Consider the following 20346-nt stretch of genomic DNA (forward strand, 5'->3'; position numbering starts at 1 on the left):
AAAATATCCCTAAAAGTAACTAGATCATACTAAAAATTACCTAAAAACAATACCAAAAAGCGTATAAATTATCCGCTCATCACAACACCAAACTTAAATTTTTGCTTGTCCCCAAGCAACTGAAAATCAATTAGGATAAAAAGAAGAGAATATAATATAAATCCCAAAATATCAATGAATATTAATTCTAATTAGATGAGCGGGACTTGTAGCTTTTTGCTTCTGAATAGTTTTGGCATCTCACTTTCTCCTTTGAAGTTTAGAATGATTGGCATCTATAGGAACTTAGAATTTCAGATAGTGTTATTGATTCTCCTATTTAAGTATGTTGATTCTTGAACACAGCTACTTTTATAAGTCTTGGTCGTGGCCCTAAGCACTTTGTTTTCCAGTATTACCACCGGATACATAAATGCCACATACACATAGTTGGGTGAACCTTTTCAGATTATGACTCAGCTTTGCTAAAGTCCCCAGTTAGAGGTGTCCAGAGCTCTTAAGCACACTCTTTTTGCTTTGGATCATGACTTTAACCACTCAGTCTCAAGCTTTTCACTTGGACCTGCATGCCACAAGCACATGGTTAGGGACAGCTTGATTTAGCCGCTTAGGCCTGGATTTTATTTTCTTGGACCCTCCTATCCATTGATGCTCAAAGCCTTGGATCCTTTTTACCCTTGCCTTTTGGTTTTAAGGGCTATTGGCTTTTTCTACTTGCTTTTTCTTTTTCTAAATTTTTTTTCGCAAGCTTTTGCCTTTTCACTACTTTTTCTTGCTTCAAGAATCAATTTCATGATTTTTCAGATTATCAATTGCATTTCTCTTTATTCATCATTCTTTCAAGAGCCAACAATTTTAACATTCATAAACAACAAGATCAAAATTATTCACTGTTCAAGCATTCATTCAGAAAACAAAAAGTATTGTCACCACATCAATATAATTAAACTAAATTCAAGGATAATTTCAAAATTCATGTACTTCTTGTTCTTTTGAATTAGAAACTTTTTTCATTTAAGAGAGTTGAAGGATTTATGGATTTATTCATAGCCTTAAGACATAGTTACTCAATGCTAATGATCATGAAGTAGAGACACAAAACATAAACAAACATAAAGCATAAAAAACAGAAAAACAGAAAAAAATTAAGAACAAGGAATGAGTCCACCTTAGTGATGGTGGCGCTTTCTTCTTAAAGAGCCAAGGATGCTTTTTGAGCTCCTTTATGTCTCTTCCTTGCCTTTGTTGCATGATCCCTAGTGATTTTGGTGCTCCTATCCTTAGTTGCTCCCAATAATTATGTGGAGGAACATGTATCCCCTGAGGTATCTCAGGAATTTCTTGATGAGAGAATTCCTCATGCTCTCTTGATTTGCAGTCAAATGCTCTATTACTGAGCTATGGACCCTTGAGATGAATCTCTCCATCTTCCATGACTCAGAGGTGGAAGCAATTGTCTTCCCTTTTTCTTGTTCTCTTTTTTTTTTTTTGAGGTTTCTCTGGCCTTAGGTGCCATCAATAGTTATGGAAAAGCAAAAAAGCTATGCTTTTACCACACCAAACTTAGAATGTTGCTCGCCCTCGAGCAAAAGAAGAAAGAATAGAAGAAGAAGAAGAAGATATGGAGGAGAGGGAGAGAGGTGTGTATTCGGCTATGTAGGGTGGGTTTGGGTGGGAAATAGATGATGGATGTGAGTGGTGAAGAGGTGATGGGGAAGAGGGATTGAGGTGATTGGTGAAGAAGAGAGAAGGTGAGTTGAGGTAGGTGGGTATCCTTTGGGGTCCACAGATACTGAGATGATCCTGTGGGGTCCACAGATCCTAAGGTGTCAAGGATTTACATCCTTGCACCAATTAGGCATGTAAAATGCCTTTGCATGCAATTCTGGCATTTAAACGCCGAGGTGATGCATGTTCTGGGCATTCAACACCCAACTGCATAATGTTTCTGGCGTTGAACGCCAGTTCCATGCTCTGTTCTGGCGTTGAATGCTAGCCTGATGATCAGATTTCTTGACGGTTTAGAATTTATCTAATGAAGTCTCGTTATGAAGTATAGTTTCCAAACCAATCAATAATCCTTTCATGCAAAAATTTTGGTTATCACATGTACAAACCCCAATGAAAATTAACCGAAGTATTAAGACTCTGGGTCGTCTCACGAAGAGTTGCAATGAAATGTATGATTATTGGCTATGAGGGTTATAGGGGGGTTTTGGTTGATGAGAGGGGCAATAAAATAAAAAGACAAGAAAAGTAAATTGAGCAAGTAATTAAAGAAAACAAGTAATAAAGAGAGACATTCATAGCAATGGATTGAGATCATAGGCTTTCTATCCTAGTCATGCATGATTAATTCATCTTATTTAGTTAACTCCAACAAATAGGGAGAATGTCAAACAAGAGATTAATCTCAATCCAAAAGTCCTAATCGACTTACTAATTAAACTAGCAAAAGATTAGCGTCAATGGAAATAATCTTCCATAAGTCCTAATCAACTCACAAATTAAATTAGCAAAAGATTAGCATCAATGGAAACAATACTAGCTAACAACTCTATATTACCAACATGAGTTGGGTTTTCATGACTCAAGATTCCCCAATCACTCTTTCCAAGCCAAGAATGCTCAAAATCTACTCTAACATCCTACCAAGAATTTTGTCAAACACTTGGTAGGCATAAAAGGAAAGCATAGTAAAATTGCAAGGAATGTAAATCTACACTACTCAATTGCAATGAAGTAAACAACAACAAATCCAAATCAACAATAAACGAACATAAATCATAAATTGCATTGAATTGAAAATAGAAGAACAAAAATGCATCAACATAAAAGTAAGTAATTACAAGAATGAGATACAAAATTAAAGAGAGAAAGAGTAGAGGAACAAGGAATTATAAAAGAAAAGTAGATCAAAGCATGAATTAAACCTAAATCTAAGATAGAAATTAACCTAACCTAATTCTAGAGAGAAGAGGGAGCTTCTCTCTCTAGAAAACTAACTAAAGGCTCATGTTGGTTAAACTAATTGCTCCCCCTTGCTTGGACTTCAATTCTGCTTGAAATACACTCAGAAACAAGTTGGAATTAGACCTGGGCTGCTCAGAAATCGCCCCCCAGGGATTTGCCTTTAAGTGGGCCAAGTAAGAGTATTGGCGCGCGTCGATTGGCAAATCCTCATCCGCGCGGAAGCGGTATGTACACGTGCGCGTCCTTGTGGAAAACCACTTTTGCGCGTGCACGCCTTGTACGCGTGCGCGTCCATTGATGCATTCCAAATCTTTGTTTCTTCATGTATTCTCCTCTTAGCATGTTTTTCTCTTCATTTGTTCCATCCAATACTTGCCTTATGGACCTGAAATTACTTAACAAACACATCAAGGCATCGAATGGAATTAAAATGAATTAAAATTACCGATTTAAGGCCTAAAAAGCATGTTTTTACATTCAAGCACAATTCAAAGGAGAATTACGAAACCATGCTATTTTATTGGATAAATGTGGGAAAAGGTGAATAAATCTCTCAAAATAAGCACAAAATAAACCACAAAATCGTGGTTTATCAAATCTCCCCACACTTAAACTAAGCATGTCCTCATGCTAAAATCAAGGAAGAAGCAAAGGGTATCACATTTATTCAATGCAAACTACTAACTAAATGCAATCTATCTACATAAATGCAATGGCTTAGTCAAATTAAATCAATCTTCCAGGAATACACATGCAAGCACAAGTGCTAAGGCAATAGCAATCAAAGTAAACCACAATCGAATTGAGTTATTGAAAGATTTAACAAACTTGCAAGAAAAGATGATCATGGGTGGAAACATGTAATTGAGCAATCGAACCCTCACCGGATGTGTATCCGCTCTAGTCACTCAAGTATATGGGGTTGGTTCACTCAATTCTCCCCTAATCATATTTTCCAAGATTTGTTTTTCATCTAACAATCAACAATTACTTTATGCATGCATACAAATATCATGAGGACTTTCCCAAAGGTTGTAATGGGGCTAGGGTCAAGGTAGGGTGTATATGGTCAAGTGAGCTTGAAATTTGAATCTTTGATTAACTTAAACTTCCCACCTAACCTATGACTACCTATACAATTCTAAACAAACCTAACTACCCATTCTTCTCTTTTTTACGCACTCATGCATTCTCTTTTTGATCACCACCCATATGCATTGATTATTATTGAACTTCATTTTGGGGCATTTTGTCCCCTTTTTATTGCAAATTTTTTTTTCATAAAGTATATATACAAGTACCAATGCATATGGTTTTACATTTGATTAATACATGAGTATGTACCCAATTCCCAAGGTTTTTCAATAAAAAACATAAACACACCTTTATCTCTACCCAATGTTCCCAACTCTCCCAAAATCAAATAATGAACACTCTCAATAGCCTAAGCTAATCAAAGATCCAAATTAAGGACATTTATTGTTTTTCACTTAGGCTTGTAATGTGCTACAATTAAGAATAAGTGGGTTAAGCATAGGCTCAAAATTGGCTAACAATGAAAGAAAAAAGGTAGGCTATATGGGTAAGTGAGCTATTTGAAACAATGGCCTCAATCATATAAATGCATGTATACACAAAGTAATGGACATAAAGAATCGAACAAATCAAAGATTACAATCATAGGAAGAGAATAATGCACACAAGAATGAAAATAAGTGGTTATATGATGTAACCACACAATTAGGTTCAAATCTCACATGCTTGTGTTCTTAGCTCACAACATGATCCACAAAGTATATACTTCAAGCAAGTTCTAAGAAAAAAAAAACTTTTTTTTCAATCAATTGGGGTGCCCTATAGATAAAATCCTTGGAAAATATCATGATTTTGACTAAGCTCAATATATACATATGCAAATTAAGAAAATGCAACTAAAAATCCTAAAATGAAATGCAAAAGTGTTGGGATTAGAAACTTGTTACCCAAAAGACGCCGAGTGGTCGGACGACCTCCCCACACTTAAAAGTTTGCACCGTCCTTGGTGCATCCAAAGATGAGCAAGGGGTACGGCGACTCTCCTAGTTGCTACCTTCAGCTGGTAGGTCAACCGGTTGCTGCGTGTACTTCCTTCTGCTTCCATTTTTTTATGGTGCATCAATCATGAAAAACAAAATAAACACCGTAAAATGAGAAAATACAAAAGCTACGAAGCATACATTGTTGGGATGAGGTAAGAACCACTAGAATGGAGTGAGTGGATTAGTATGACATTGATGAAAAATAGGTGTGTGAGTTCTAAAATTATGCGCGGTTTATAACACACACACACTAGTATAAAAAGTTATGTCACAATTACACAAAACAAAACATGCACTTCACTCATTCTAGTGTGCTTGAGATACTTTAAAAGACTTATAGGTTAAGGCAACCAAACAAGTAGTGAAGAAGCATAAAAGCATTCAAGCAAAAATCAAGCAATTGAGAAATTGGATAATGAATGGACATTGATTCATGTGTAAGTAGACTTAGTGAACAAAATGGTATAAAGAGCTCACACATCAAACAATGACACTTATTGAAATTGTTGCAACACCTAAGTGACATAGAGGTGAAACACATGGATGCTATGGGACTTAGGAGAAAGGACATAGAAGTGAAAATCAATCACATAGCAAGCATGGTCCACAAAGCTTGAAAAGCTCAAAAATTTGTCATTAGGTAAGCTTTCGATCCAAATTCACAACTCTACAATCTCAATTCATGGAATAGGTGATGATCAATTAGAACAAGCATCCTAAAAAAATGCATTGATAATGTACAATTGCCTAACAATGGATGATGAATGCATGGCGGCCAGAACATGCAATTCAAGAAGTTAAGATGCATGAAGGCAATGTAACATGTACTTGGTATTCACAAGTGTTAAACATGAAAATCCAAAACCAAGTAATAAATTGTAACCTCAACAAAGGAATCCAACAATGGCAATAACATAATGATGTTAAACTAACATCCTATCAGTAATAAGCAGCAGTAAATAGTAAACAAGATCAGTGATCCAACACTTATAATGGAAAACAAAAATTAAAATAACTAACTAACTAAAAGAAATGGTGTTACATGATGTTTGGTAGTGTTGGATGATGATTGCAGGGTGGAAAGAAAAGAAGGGAAGAGAGAAAAAGGAAAGAAATGGAAAAAGGAGAAGAAAAGAAGGTGGGTGAAATAGGGCAATCCACGCGTGCACGTCATGTGCGCGTAAGCGTGGATGGATGAAATGGAAGCGGCGCGTATGCGTGCGGCACGCCTGCGCATCGGTGGTTTATTTCGAGAGTGGTGCGTCCGCGCAAGGTATGCGTGTGCGTGCCTTTGGGCACAAAGTTGGCACACTCCAGGCACAACTCTCGGGAAAATGTATGGAGGGTGTTAAAATTCAATCCACGCGTACGCATACATGGCGCGGGCGCGTAGATGATCGAAATTGCTTGGGCACGCGTATGCGTGGAGTGTGCGTGCGCGTCGATGGTGCTCTGTTTTTCAAAAATTTTTCTATGTTTTTGCACCAATCCAAGCATTCCAAACCTCCAAACAGCTACCAAAACATCAATAAACCTTATTTAACCTCCTAAACTCCAAATTAAACACAACTAAGCAATTCAAAACAAAGAATTAAACCTATTTTACCAATATTTACAAAGAGAAAAAGGGAAAGAGTTTACCATGGTGGGTTGTCTCCCACCTAGCACTTTTGTTTATTGTCCTTAAGTTGGACTTATGGGGAGCTTCCATCAAGGTGGCTTGTGCTTGAATCCATCCTTGAACATCCACCAATGCTTGGACTTCCATTGTGCTTCATCATTCAAAGTTAATAACTCCAAGCTTTGATGGAGTTCTTCACAAACTAGAGGCTCCCAAAGTTGATCTTCCTTGTGTGATCCGGGATCCCATACTTTGTTTTCACACCCGTCCTTGAGTTGATCATGGTGATTTTCTCCGGGTGGCAAGAGAGATGAATTCTCATGGAAGCACCAAACTATCCTCCTAGACCCATCTACTTGAGCACTACACCAATCCATGCTCTTCGATTTTGAGCTTCCAACCATAATGAGCCTAGACTTACAATGCCAACCACTAAAGATCCTCCTCTTACGCTTAATTCCACAAAGCGCCCTAAGTTGGCCATCCGTTTCAAGAATACCATATTCAAGTGGGATAATAAAGCTAAGAGTTAGAAGTTTTACCCACTCAAATGAAGGATTGGATGACAACCTAGGTGGAGGAGTTCCCAATGATCTTGACAAAGCACGCTCCACTCCCGTCCATCCTCTTCTAGAGGCTTCCACCACTTGGCAAGGTTCTTCAAACTCTACCTCTTGCCAAGCTTCCTCAAGTTCAAGCTCTTCTTCACCAATGTCTTCTAGCTCCTCCCCATTACTCAAATCATAAATAGGAGGTTGAGTGAAATCTACCTCATCATCAATTCCAAGTATAGTGGGGAAGGGTTCTTCAAGCTCAAAAGGATCACATGTTGACTCGGAATCATCATAAATAAGAGGACCTATTTCTTGGGACACTTCTTCCCATTCTTCAATCACATTGTGCCTTGGAGATTGTGCACTCTCCTCCTCAACATCAACTTCAAACTCCATGGAAGAAGGATCTTCACTTTGTGATTCCCCTATGTACTCAACATGTCCTAAGGTTCTAACCACTACTTCCTTTGGTTCAATAATCTCTACCTTCTCCGCTTGTTGCACTTCTTGCTTTAACTCTTCTTCTCCACCTTGAAGCTTCAAGTCCATTCCCTCACTAAGCTCCTTGGGTGCTTCTCCATATTCAACAATGGGAGTGCCTTGATCTCATAGGCTTAGGCGGGATGAGACTATGTTGCTAACGGCTTTTACCATGATAGCCATCTTAGCTCTTAGCTTCGCAAACTTCTTTTCATCCTCCTCGTGTTGCCTTAGGATAAGAGATTCAAGATCTCTCAATTCTAGCATAAAGGCTTCATCAGAGGGTTATGGTGGAAGAGAGGGTTCATTGTTTGAGGGAAAGGTATTGTAGTTGGAAGGTGGTTCATGTTGGTGAAATTCTTGAGGTGGTGTGTGTGGACTTTGTGGTTCATAGGAGTATTGGTATTGGAAAGGTGGTGGTTCTAGATGTGGTTCATATGGTGGTTGGTATGGTGGGTATGGGTTAGGATCATATGGAGGTGAATGGTGGTTTGAGGCATGTGAGTGTGGTGGAGGGCTATATTGAGGAGGGGGATCATGTGCATATGATGATTGTGGTTGACAACCACAATGAGGGTCATCACATATATTAGATTGGTATGCATCAAGATTTGAATTGTACCCATAAGAGTCCGGAGGGGGTTGTTCCCAAGAAGGTTGTCCATAAGCTTGGGGCTCCTCCCACCTTTGATTTCCAAATCCTTGATGCACATCCTCATTGAAGCTTTCATTTCCTACAACATAGTTTGAACCACACTCATAGCCAAAGTGAGAATTTATGATAGCAAAAGAAAAATGGAAATAAAATCAAATAAGAGATAGAGAAAACCAATCCCTAAAAACTAGCAAGAGCTAACAAAAGTGAGCATATTCACACTATTCACATATATACAATAACCAATAACATAACACCATTGCAACTCCCTGGCAACGGCGCCATTTTAATGATCGGATTTCTTGACGGTTTAGAATTTATCTAATGAAGTCTTGTTATGAAGTATAGTTTCCAAACAAATCAATAATCCTTTCATGCAAAAATTTTGGTTGTCACATGTACAAACCCCAATGAAAATTAACCGAAGTATTAAGATTCCGGGTCGTCTCACGAAGAGTTGCAATGAAATGTATGATTATTGGCTATGAGGGTTATAGGGGGTTTTGGTTGATGAGAGGGGCAATAAAATAAAAAGACAAGAAAAGTAAATTGAGCAAGTAATTAAAGAAAACAAGTAATAAAGAGAGACATTCATGGCAATGGATTGAGATCATAGGCTTTCTATCCTAGTCATGCATGATTAATTCATCTTATTTAGTTAACTCCAACAAATAGGGAGAATGTCAAACAAGATTAACCAATCATGTCACAATAATAAACAAGAATTTATCTCATTACGTCAACTCCAACGAATACGGAGAAAGTCTAATGAGACTAGCTAATCTCAATCCAAAAGTCCTAATCGACTTACTAATTAAACTAGAAAAAGATTAGCGTCAATGGAAATAATCTTCCAAAATTTCTAATCAACTCACTAATTAAATTAGCAAAAGATTAGCGTCAATTGAAACAATACTAGCTAACAACTCTATATTACCAACATGAGTTGGGTTTTCATGACTCAAGATTGCCCAATCACTCTTTCCAAGCCAAGAATGCTCAAAATCTACTCTAACATCCTACCAAGCATTTTGTCAAACACTTGGTAGGCATAAAATGAAGGCATAGTAAAATTGCAAGGAATGTAAATCTACACTACTCAATTGCAGTGAAGTAAACAACAACAAATCCAAATCAACAATAAACGAACATAAATCATAAATTGCATTGAATTGAAAATAGAAGAACAAAAATGCATCAACATAAAAGTAAGCAATTACAAGAATGAGATACAAAATTAAAGAGAGAAAGAGTAGAGGAACAAGGAATTATAAAAGAAAAGTAGATCAAAGTATGAATTAAACCTAAATCTAAGATGGAAATTAACCTAGCCTAATTCTAGAGAGAAGAGGGAGCTTCTCTCTCTAGAAAACTAACTAGAGGCTCACGTTGGTTAAACTAATTGCTCCCCCCTTGCTTGGACTTCAATTCTGCATGAAATACACTCAGAAATAAGTTGGAATTGGGCCTGGGCTGCTCAGAAATCGCCCCCAGCAATTTGCCTTTAAGTGGGCCAAGTAAGAGTATTGGCGCGCGCGCGCCATGTGCGCGTGCGCGTTGATTGGCAAATCCTCATCCGCGCGGAAGCGGTATGTACGCGTGCGCGTCCTTGTGGAAAACCACTTTTGCGCGTGCGTGCCTTGTACGCGTGCGCGTCCATTGATGCATTCCAATTCTTTGTTTCTTCATGTATTCTCCTCTTAGCATGCTTTTCTCTTCATTTCTTCCATCCAATACTTGCCTTATGGACCTGAAATTACTTAACAAACACATCAAGGCATCGAATGGAATTAAAATGAATTAAAATTACCGATTTAAGGCCTAAAAAGCATGTTTTTACATTCAAGCACAATTCAAAGGAGAATTACGAAACCATGCTATTTCATTAAATAAATGTGGGAAAAGGTGAATAAATCCCTCAAAATAAGCACAAAATAAACCACGAAATCAGGGTTTATCACAGCCGGATGCTCCTTACTGGCATTTAAACGCCAGTAAGTCCTTCCTCCAGGGTGTGATTTTTCTTCTGCTGTTTTTGATTCTGTTTTTAATTTTAATATTTTTTTCATGACTCCACATGATCGTGAACCTAATTAAACATAAAAGAACAATGAAAATAAAGTAAAATTAGATAAATAAAAATTGGGTTGCCTCCCAATAAGCGCATCTTTAATGTCAATAGCTTGACAGTGGGCTCTCATGGAGCCTCACAGGTGATCAGGTCAATGTTGTAAACTCTCAACACCAAACTTAGAGTTTGGATGTGGGGCCAAACTTAGAGTTTAAATGTGGGGATTCAACACCAAACTTAGAGTTTGGTTGTGGCCTCTCAACACCAAACTTAGAGTTTGATTGTGGGGGCTTTGTTTGACTCTGTACTGAGAGAAGCTTTTCATGCTTCCTCTCCATTGTTAAAGAAGAAGATCCTTGAGCCTTAAACACAAGGTAGTCCCCATTCAATTGAAGGACTAATTCTCCTCTGTTAACATCTATCACAGCTCCTGCTGTGGCTAGGAAAGGTCTTCCAAGGATGATGCATTCATCCTCCTCCTTCCTAGTTTCTAAGATTATGAAATCAGTAGGGATGTAAAGGCCTTCAACCTTTACCAACACATCCTCTACCAATCCATAAGCTTGTCTTACTGACTTGTCTGCCATTTGCAATGAAAATATGGCAGGTTGTACCTCAATGATCCCTAGCTTCTCCATTACAAAGAGTGGCATAAGATTTATGCCTGATCCTAGGTCACACGGAGCTTTCTCAAAGGTCATGGTGCCTATGGTACATGGTATTACGAATTTGCCAGGATCTTGTCTCTTTTGAGGTAAAGTTTGCTGAATCCAGGTATCTAGTTCACTAATGAGCAAGGGAGGTTCACCTTCCCAAGTCTCATTACCAAATAACTTGGCATTCAGTTTCATGATAGCTCCTAGATATTGAGCAACTTACTCTCCAGTTACGTCTTCATCCTCTTTAGAGGAAGAATAGTCTTTAGAGCTCATGAATGGCAGAAGGAGGTTTAATGGAATCTCTATGGACTCTATATGAGCATCAGATTCCCTTGGGTCCTCAATAGGGAAATCCTTCTTGCTTGAGAGACGTCCCATGAGATCTCTCTCATTGGGATTCGCGTCCTCTCCCTCTTTCTTGCATTCGGCCATGTTGAGTATATCAATGGCCTTGCACTCTCTCTTTGGATTCTCTTCTGTATTGCTTGGGAGAGTATTAGGAGGGGTTTCAGTAACTTTCTTACTCAGCTGGCTCACTTGTGCCTCCAAATGTCTAATGGAGGATCTTGTTTCACTCATGAAACTTAAAGTGGCCTTAGATAGATCAGAGACTAAATTTGCTAAGTTAGAGGTACTCTATTCATAATTCTCTGTAAGTTTCTGAGAAGATGATGGATAAGGCTTGATATTGCTGAGCCTATTTCTTCCACCATTATTAAAGCCTTGTTGAGGCTTTTGTTGATCTTTCCATGAAAAATTTGGATGATTTCTCAATGATGAATTATAGGTGTTTCCATAAGGTTCACCCATGTAATTTACCTCTGCCATTGCAGGGTTCTCAGGATCATAAGCTTCTTCTTCAGAAGATGCCTCTTTAGTACTGTTGGATGCATTTTGCCATCCATTCAAACTTTGAGAAATCATGTTGACTTGCTGAGTCAACACTTTGTTCTTAGCCAATATGGCATTCAGAGCATCAATTTCAAGAACTCCCTTCCTCTGAGGCGTCCCATTATTCACAGAATTCCTCTTAGAAGTCTACATGAATTGGTTTTTTGCAACCATGTCAATAAGTTCCTGAGCTTCTGCAGGCGTTTTCTTTAGGTGAATGGATCCACCTGCAGAGTGGTCCAATGACATCTTGGAAAACTCAGATAGACCATAATAGAATATATCTGTCATGTTCCATTCTGAAAACATGTCAGAAAGACATCTTTTGGTCATCTGTTTGTATCTTTCCCAAGCTTCATAGAGGGATTCACCATCTTTTTGTTTGAAGGTCTGAACATCCACTCTAAGCTTGCTTAGCTTTTGAGGAGGAAAGAACTTAGCCAAGAAGGCCGTGACCAGCTTATCCCATGAGTCCAGGCTATCCTTAGGTTGTGAATCCAACCATGTTCTAGCTCTGTCTCTTACAGCAAAAGGGGAAAGCATGAGCCTATAGACTTCAGGATTTACTCCATTCGTCTTTACAGTCTCACAAATCTGCAAAAACTCAGTTAAAAACGGATAGGGATCTTCTGATGGAAGTCCATGAAACTTGCAGTTTTGTTGCATTAGAGCAACTAGTTGAGGTTTCAGCTCAAAATTGTTTGCCCCAATGGTAGGGATTGAGATGCTTCTTCCATCAAACTTGGAAGTAGGTGTAGTATAATCACCAAGCATCCTCCTTGCATTATTGTTGTTAGGTTCGGCTGCCATCTCCTTCTCTTATTCGAAAATTTTAGTAAGGTTGTCTCTGGATTGTTGTAATTTAGCTTCTCTTAGTTTCCTCTTCAGAGTCCTTTCTGGTTTAGGGTCAGCTTCAATAAAAATGCTTTTTTTCTTGTTCCTGCTCATATGAAAGAGAAGAGAACAAGAAAATAAGAGAAGAGGAATCCTCTATGTCACAGTAAAGAGGTTCCTTATTGTTAGTAGAAGAAGAAAGGGAATAAAGAAAGGAGAATCCAAACAGAAGGGTGAGGATAGGGGTAGTGACTTGAGATGAAGAGAGGTGAAGAGAAGTGTTAGTAAATGAATAAATAAATAGGAAAAGATGAGAGAGGGAGAAATTTTCAAATTAATTTTGAAAAGCAGTTAATGATTTTCGAAAATTAAAGGTGAGATAGAATTAAGATTAAAATTTAAAACAATTAGTTAATTAAAAAGAATTTTGAAAAAGAGGGAGATATTTTCGAAAATTAGAGAGAAAAAAGTAGTTAGGTGGTTTTGAAAAAGATAATAAACAAACAAAAAGTCAAATAGTTAGTTGAAAAAGATTTGAAAATCAAATTTGAAAAGATAAGAAGATAAGAAGTTAGAAAAGATATTTTAAAATCAAATTTTTGAAAAATATATGATTTAAAAAGATATGATAAAAAGATATGATAGAAAAGATATGGTTGGAAAAGATTTAATTTTTAAAATTAAAATTAATTACATAACTAACAAGAAACTAAAAGATAAGATTCTAGAATTTAATGATTGAACCTTTCTTAACAAGAAAGTAACAAACTTCAAATTTTTGAATCAATCATATTAATTGTTAGCATAATTTTCGAAAATAAAGATAAAACTAAGAAAAAAATTTTTGAAAAAAATTTTAAAACATTAAATTTTCGAAAATTAAATAAAAAAATGAAAAAGATTTGATTTTTGAAAAAGTTTTAATAAGATAAGATTTTTAGAATTTGAAAATTTGACTTGACTTACAAGAAACAACTAATTTTAAAAATTTTTGACTAAGTCAACCCAAATTTTCAAAATGTTGAGAGAGAAAAGAAAAAGATATTTTTTATTTTTGAATTTTTAATGATGAGAGAAAAAAACACACATATGACCCAAAACATGAAAATTTTGGATCAAAACCAATGATGCATGCAAGAACACTATGAATGTCAAGATGAACACCAAGAACACCTTGAAGATGATGATGAACATCAAGAACATATTTTTGAAAAATTTTTTATGCAAAGAAAACATAAAAGACACCAAACTTAAAAATCTTTAATGCATGGACACTATGAATGCAAAAATGTATATGAAAAACAATAAAAGATACAAAACAAGAAAACATCAAGATCAAACAAGAAGACTTACCAAGAACAACTTGAAGATCATGAAGAACACCATGAATGCATGAATTTTCGAAAAATAATGCATAAATTTTTACAAGCATGCAATTGACACCAAACTTAAAAATTGACTCAAGACTCAAACAAGAAACACAAAATATTTTTGGTTTTTTATGATTTTATGATTTTTTTTGGATTTTTTTTAATTTTTTCAAAAAACATAGAAAAAAATAAGAAATCCAAAATTTTTAATAAGAATTCCAGGAATCTTTCAATATTAGCCTAAAGCTCTAATCCAAGGGTTGGGCATGGCTTAATAGCCAGCCAGCTTTAGAAGATATAAATTAGGCATGTAACAACTAATATTCCAATTAACTTGCCTCTATGCTGATGGTTTTGAAGCCTCAATCCAATTGAGTTAGACATGGCTTTACAGCCAGCCAAGCTTCACCATACTTTATGAAACTCTAGAATTCATTCTTAAAAATTTTGAATATTTTTTTCGAAAACAAAGAAAAAAGATTTTGAAAAATATTTTTGAAAACATTTTGAAAAGAAAAATAAAAAGAAAATTACCTAATCTGAGCAACAAGACAAACCGTCAGTTGTCCATACTCGAACAATCCCCGGCAACGGCGCCAAAAACATGGTGGACGAAATTGTGATCATCAATAATGGCTCCAAAGGCTTGGTGCTCTCAAACGTGAATCACACTTAGTCACAACTCCGCACAACTAACCAGCAAGTGTACTGGGTCGTCCAAGTAATACCTTACGTGAGTAAGGGTCGATCCCACAGAGATTGTTGGTATGAAGCAAGCTATAGTCATCTTGTAAATCCCAGTCAGGAGGATTCAACTATATTAAGAGATTATTGGATTTTCAAATAATAATAATAATAAATTTAAACAGAAAATAAAGATAGAGTTACTCATGTAATTCAATGGTGAGAATTTCAGATAAGTGCATGGAGGTGCTGTGTTCCTTCTGAATCTCTGCTTTCCTACTGCTTTCATCCAATCCTTCTTACTCCTTTCCATGGCAAGCTGTATGTAGGGCATCACCGTTGTCAATGGCTACATCCCATCCTCTCAGTGAAAATGGTCCAAATGCTCTCTCACAGCACGGCTAATCATCTGTCGGTTCTCGATCATGTTGGAATAGAATCCCTTGATTCTTTTGCATTTGTCATCATGCCCAACAATCGCGAGTTTGAAGCTCGTCACAGTCATTCAATCCCGGAATCTTACTCAGAATACCACAGACAAGGTTAGACTTTCCGGATTCCCACGAATGCCGCCATCAGTTCTAGCTTATACCACAAAGATTCTGATTAAGGAATCCAAGAGATATGCGTCCGGTCTAAGGTAGAACGGAAGTAGTTGTCAGTCACGCGTTCATAGGTGAGAATGATGAGTGTCACGGATCATCACATTCATCATGTTGAAGTGCAACAAATATCTTAGAATAAGAACAAGCGGAATTGAATAGAAAATAGTAGTAATTGCATTGAAACTTGAGGTACAGCAGAGCTCCACACCCTTAATCTATGGTGTGTAGTAACTCCACCGTTAAAAATACATAAGTGATGAAGGTTCAGGCATGGCCAAATGGCCAGCCCCCTAAAACATGATCAATAGTCTCCTAAGATGAATAATAAAATAAAACTGAGACCAAAGATATCTAATACAATAGTAAAAAGTCCTATTTATACTAGACTAGCTACTAGGGTTTACAAAAGTAAGTAATTGATGTAGAAATCCACTTCCGGGGCCCACTTGGTGTGTGCTTGGGCTGAGCTTGATCTTTACACGAGCTGAGGCTTATCTTGGAGTTGAACGCCAAGTTGTAACATATTTTTGGCGTTCAACTCTGGTTCGTGACGTGTTTCTGGCGTTTGACTCCAGAATGCAGCATGGAACTAGTGTTGAGCACCAGTTTACGTTGTCTAGTCACGAATAAAGTATAGACTATTATATATTTATGGAAAGCTCTGAATGTCTACTTTCTAACGCCGTTAAGAGCGTGCCATTTGGAGTTCTGTAGCTCCAGAAAATTTATTTCGAGTGCAGGGAGGTCAGAATCCAACAGCATCAGTAGTCCTTTGTCAGCCTCTTATCAGAGTTTTGCTCAGGTCCCTCAATTTCAGCAAAAAATTACCTGAAAACATAGAAAAACACACAAACTCATAGTAAAGTATAGAAATGTGAATTTATCATAAAAACTAATGAAAACATCCCTAAAAGTAACTAGATCATACTAAAAACTACCTAAAAACAATGCCAAAAAGCGTATAAATTATCCGCTCATCAGGACCGCAGGAGCTAGGGAAGATCAGGCCATTGAGGAACGTTTTAAGGTATCCTTTTTGGGAAAGAATCATTTAAAGAAAGAGTGTCAGTACGACGTAAAAAAAAAGAGGTGCAATACGAGGATTTCCCAAGAGGTCACCCATCCTAGTACTACTCTCACCCATGCACGCTTGACTGCGGAGTTCTGATGGGATCCGGTGCATTAGTGCTGATATGATCGCACCTATTAAAGTGTATGCACAAAATTATCATAAGCATGGGGCGCAACATGAAGTAACTCGAGCCGCGAAGCCTTGTGGGGACCGTGGGAGCCTGCGGAAGATTAGGCCATTGAGGATCGCGGAAGATTAGGCCATTGAGGATCGCTTTAAGGTATCCTTCTCAGAATAGAATCGTTTAAAAAAAGAGGTTAGTACTACTCACGCACAAGCACGCTTAATTGCGGAGTTCTGATGGGATCTGGTGCATTAGAACTGGTATGATCACACCTGTTAAGTGTGTGCACAAAATTATTATAAGCATGTTGCGCGACATAGAGTAATTTGAGCCGCAAAGCCTTGCGGGGACCGCGGGAGCTGGGGAAGATCACGCCATTGAGGATCGTTTTAAGGTATCCTTTTCGGGATAGAATCGTTTAAAGAAAGAGGGTCAGTACGACGTAAAAAAAAAAGAGGTGCAATATGAGGACTTCCCAGGAGGTCACCCATCCTAGTACTAGTCTCGCCCAAGCACGCTTGACTGCGGAGTTCTGATGGGATCCAGTGCATTAGTGCTGATATGATCGCACCTATTAAAGTGTGTGCACAAAATTATCATAAGCATGGGGCACGACATGGAGTAACTCGAGCCGCGAAGCCTTGTGTGGACCGAGGGAGCCTGCGGAAGATTAGGCCATTGAGGATCACTTTAAGGTATCCTTCTCGGGATAGAATCGTTTAAAGAAAGAGGGTCAGTACGACGTAAAAAAAAAGTGGTGCAACACGAGGACTTCTCAGGAGGTCAAATATGCTAGTACTACTCTCGCCCAAGCACACTTGATTGCGGAGTTCTGATGGGATCCGATGCATTAGTGCTGATATGATTGCACCTATTAAAGTGTGTGTAGACAATTCTCATAAGCATGGGGCTCGACATGAAGTAACTCGAGCCGCGAAGCCTTGTGGGGACCAGGGGAGCCTACAGAAGATTAGGCCATTGAGGATCGCTTTAAGGTATCCTTCTCGGGATAGAATCGTTTAAAGAAAGAGGGTCAGTACGACGTAAAAAAAAAAGAAGTGCAATACAAGGACTTCCCTGGAGGTCACTCATCCTAGTACTACTCTCGCCCAAGCACGCTTGACTGCGGAGTTCTGATGGGATCCGGTGCATTAGTGCTGATATGATCGCACCTATTAAATTGTGTGCACAAAATTATCATAAGCATGGGGCGCAACATGAAGTAACACGAGCCGCGAAGCCTTGTGGGGACCGGGGGAGCCTGCGGAAGATCAGGCCGTTGAGGATCGCTTTAATGTATCCTTCTCGAGATAGAATCCTTTAAAGAAAGAGGGTCAGTACGACGTAAAAAAAAGAGGTGCAATACGACGACTTCCCAGGAGATAATCCATCCTAGTAATACTTACGCACAAGCACACTTAATTGCGGAGTTCTGATGAGATTCGGTGCTTTAATGCTGGTATGATCGCACCTATTAAAGTGTGCGCTCACAATTATCAAAAGCATGGGGTGCGACATAGGGTAACTCGAGCCGCGAAGCCATGCGGGGACCGCGGGAGCCTATAAAAGATCAGGCCGTTAAATTATCATTTTAAGGTGTCCTTTTCGGGATAGAATCATTTAAAGAAAGAGGGTCAGTACGATGTAAAGAAAAATAGGTGCAATACGAGGACTTCCTCGGAGGTCACCCATCCTAGTACTACTCTTGCCCAAGCACACTTGACTGCGGAGTTCTGATGGGATCCGGTGCATTAGTGTTGTTATGATCACACCTATTAAAGTGTGTGCACACAATTATCATAAGCATAGGGCGCGACATGAAGTAACTCGAGCCGCGAAGCCTTGTGGGGACCGGGGGAGCCTACGGAAGATCAGGCCATTGAGGATCGCTTTAAGGTATCCTTCTCAGGATAGAATCATTTAAAGAAAGAGGGTCAGTACGACGTAAAAAAAAGGAGGTGCAATACGAGGACTTCCCAGGCGGTCACCCATCCTAGTACTACTCTCGCCCAAGCACGCTTGACTGCGGAGTTCTGATAGGATCCGGTGCATTAGTGCTGATATGATCACACCTATTAAAGTGTGTGCACACAATTATCATAAGCATGGGGCGCGACATCAAGTAACTCGATCCGTGAAGCCTTGTGGGGACTGAGGGAGCCTACGAAAGATCAGGCCATTGAGGATCGCTTTAAGGTATCCTTCTCGGGATAGAATCGTTTAAAGAAAGAGGGTCAGTACGACGTAAAAAAAAGAGGTGCAACACGAGGACTTCCCAAGAGGTCACCCATCCTAGTACTACTCACGCACAAGCACCCTTAATTGCGGAGTTCTGATGGGATCTGGTGCATTAGTGCTGATATGATTGCACCTATTAAAGTGTGCGCACACCATTATCATAAGCATGGGGCGTGACATAGGGTAACTCGAGCCGCGAAGGCTTGTGGAGACCTCGGGAGCCTGCGGAAGATCAGGCCATTGAGGATCACTTTAAGGTATCCTTCTCAAGATAGAATCGTTTAAGGAAAGAGGGTCAGTAAGACGTAAAAAACAAGAGGTGCAATACGAGGACTTCCTAGGAGGCCACCCATCCTAGTACTACTCTCGCCCAAGCACGCTTGATTGTGGAGTTCTGATGGGATCCGATGTATTAGTGCTGGTATGATCACACCTATTAAAGTGTGCGCACATAATTATCATAAGCATGGGGCACGATATAGAGTAACTTGAGTCGCGAAGCCTTGTGGGGACCGCAGATGACTGCAGAAGATCAGGCCATTGAGGATCACTTTAAGGTTTCCTTCTCATGATAGAATCACTTAAAGAAAGAGGGTCAGTACGACGTAAAAAAAAGAGGTGCAACACGAGGACTTCCCAGAAGGTCACCCATCCTAGTACTACTCACGTACAAGCCCACTTAATTGCAGAGTTCTGATGGGATCTGGTGCATTAGCGTTGTTATGATTGCACCTATTAAAGTGTGAGCACACAATTATTATAAGCATGATGCGCGACATAGAGTTACTCGACCCGCAGAGCCTCGCGGGGACCACAGGAGCTGCAGAAGATCAGGCCATTGAGGATCGCTTTAAAGTATCCTTCTCGGGATAGAATCATTTAAAGAAAGAGGGTCAGTACGACGTAAAAAAAAGGTGCAACACGAGGACTTCACAGGATGTCACCAATCCTAGTACAACTCTTGCTCAAGCACGCTTGACTGAAGAGTTCTGATGGTATCCGGTACATTAGTGCTGGTATGATCGCACCTATTAAAGTGTGCGCACACAATTATCATACGCATAGGGCGCGACATAGAGTAACTCGAGCCGCGAAGCCTTGTGGGGACCGCGGGAGAAAGCGGAAGATCAGGCCATTGAGGATCGCTTTAAGATGTCTTTCTCGGGATAGAATCATTTAAAGAAATTGCGTCAGAATGACGTAAACAAAAAGAGGTGCAACATGAGGACTTCCCAGGAGGTCACCCATCCTAGTACTACTCACGTACAAGCATGCTTAATTGCGAAGTTCTGATGGGATTAGGTGCATTAGTGCTAGTATGATTGCACCTATTAAAGTTTGCGCACACAATTATCATAAGCATGGGCGCGACATAGCGTAACTCTAGCCGCGAAGGCTTGCGGGGACCGCGGGAGCCTACAGAAGATCAGGCCATTG

General features: G+C 38.9%; 8 non-coding genes and 4 pseudogenes across 8 annotated transcripts; all 12 read right to left on the reverse strand.

Moving 5' to 3' along the window:
• Positions 1 to 16561: 16561 nt before the first annotated feature.
• On the reverse strand, positions 16562 to 16680 carry LOC112698996 (5S ribosomal RNA). Its single transcript, XR_003152122.1, has one exon. It is a non-coding gene; the product is annotated as a 5S ribosomal RNA (ribosomal RNA).
• A 445-nt stretch (positions 16681 to 17125) lies between these two features.
• Positions 17126 to 17244, reverse strand: LOC112699073 (5S ribosomal RNA). The gene has a single exon (XR_003152195.1). It is a non-coding gene; the product is annotated as a 5S ribosomal RNA (ribosomal RNA).
• A 181-nt stretch (positions 17245 to 17425) lies between these two features.
• LOC112699487 (5S ribosomal RNA) lies at positions 17426 to 17544 on the reverse strand (annotated as a pseudogene).
• Positions 17545 to 17726: 182 nt separating this feature from the next.
• On the reverse strand, positions 17727 to 17845 carry LOC112699098 (5S ribosomal RNA). The gene has a single exon (XR_003152219.1). It is a non-coding gene; the product is annotated as a 5S ribosomal RNA (ribosomal RNA).
• A 180-nt stretch (positions 17846 to 18025) lies between these two features.
• On the reverse strand, positions 18026 to 18144 carry LOC112699510 (5S ribosomal RNA; annotated as a pseudogene).
• A 182-nt stretch (positions 18145 to 18326) lies between these two features.
• Positions 18327 to 18445, reverse strand: LOC112699398 (5S ribosomal RNA). The gene has a single exon (XR_003152468.1). It is a non-coding gene; the product is annotated as a 5S ribosomal RNA (ribosomal RNA).
• A 181-nt stretch (positions 18446 to 18626) lies between these two features.
• On the reverse strand, positions 18627 to 18745 carry LOC112698991 (5S ribosomal RNA). Its single transcript, XR_003152117.1, has one exon. It is a non-coding gene; the product is annotated as a 5S ribosomal RNA (ribosomal RNA).
• Positions 18746 to 18925: 180 nt separating this feature from the next.
• On the reverse strand, positions 18926 to 19044 carry LOC112699089 (5S ribosomal RNA). Its single transcript, XR_003152211.1, has one exon. It is a non-coding gene; the product is annotated as a 5S ribosomal RNA (ribosomal RNA).
• A 181-nt stretch (positions 19045 to 19225) lies between these two features.
• LOC112699261 (5S ribosomal RNA) lies at positions 19226 to 19344 on the reverse strand. Its single transcript, XR_003152362.1, has one exon. It is a non-coding gene; the product is annotated as a 5S ribosomal RNA (ribosomal RNA).
• A 180-nt stretch (positions 19345 to 19524) lies between these two features.
• On the reverse strand, positions 19525 to 19643 carry LOC112699339 (5S ribosomal RNA). Its single transcript, XR_003152420.1, has one exon. It is a non-coding gene; the product is annotated as a 5S ribosomal RNA (ribosomal RNA).
• Positions 19644 to 19820: 177 nt separating this feature from the next.
• LOC112699492 (5S ribosomal RNA) lies at positions 19821 to 19939 on the reverse strand (annotated as a pseudogene).
• A 181-nt stretch (positions 19940 to 20120) lies between these two features.
• On the reverse strand, positions 20121 to 20239 carry LOC112699475 (5S ribosomal RNA; annotated as a pseudogene).
• Positions 20240 to 20346: the final 107 nt, after the last annotated feature.

The sequence above is a fragment of the Arachis hypogaea genome, chromosome 6, assembly GCF_003086295.3.
Source record: "Arachis hypogaea cultivar Tifrunner chromosome 6, arahy.Tifrunner.gnm2.J5K5, whole genome shotgun sequence".
NCBI lineage: Eukaryota > Viridiplantae > Streptophyta > Magnoliopsida > Fabales > Fabaceae > Arachis > Arachis hypogaea.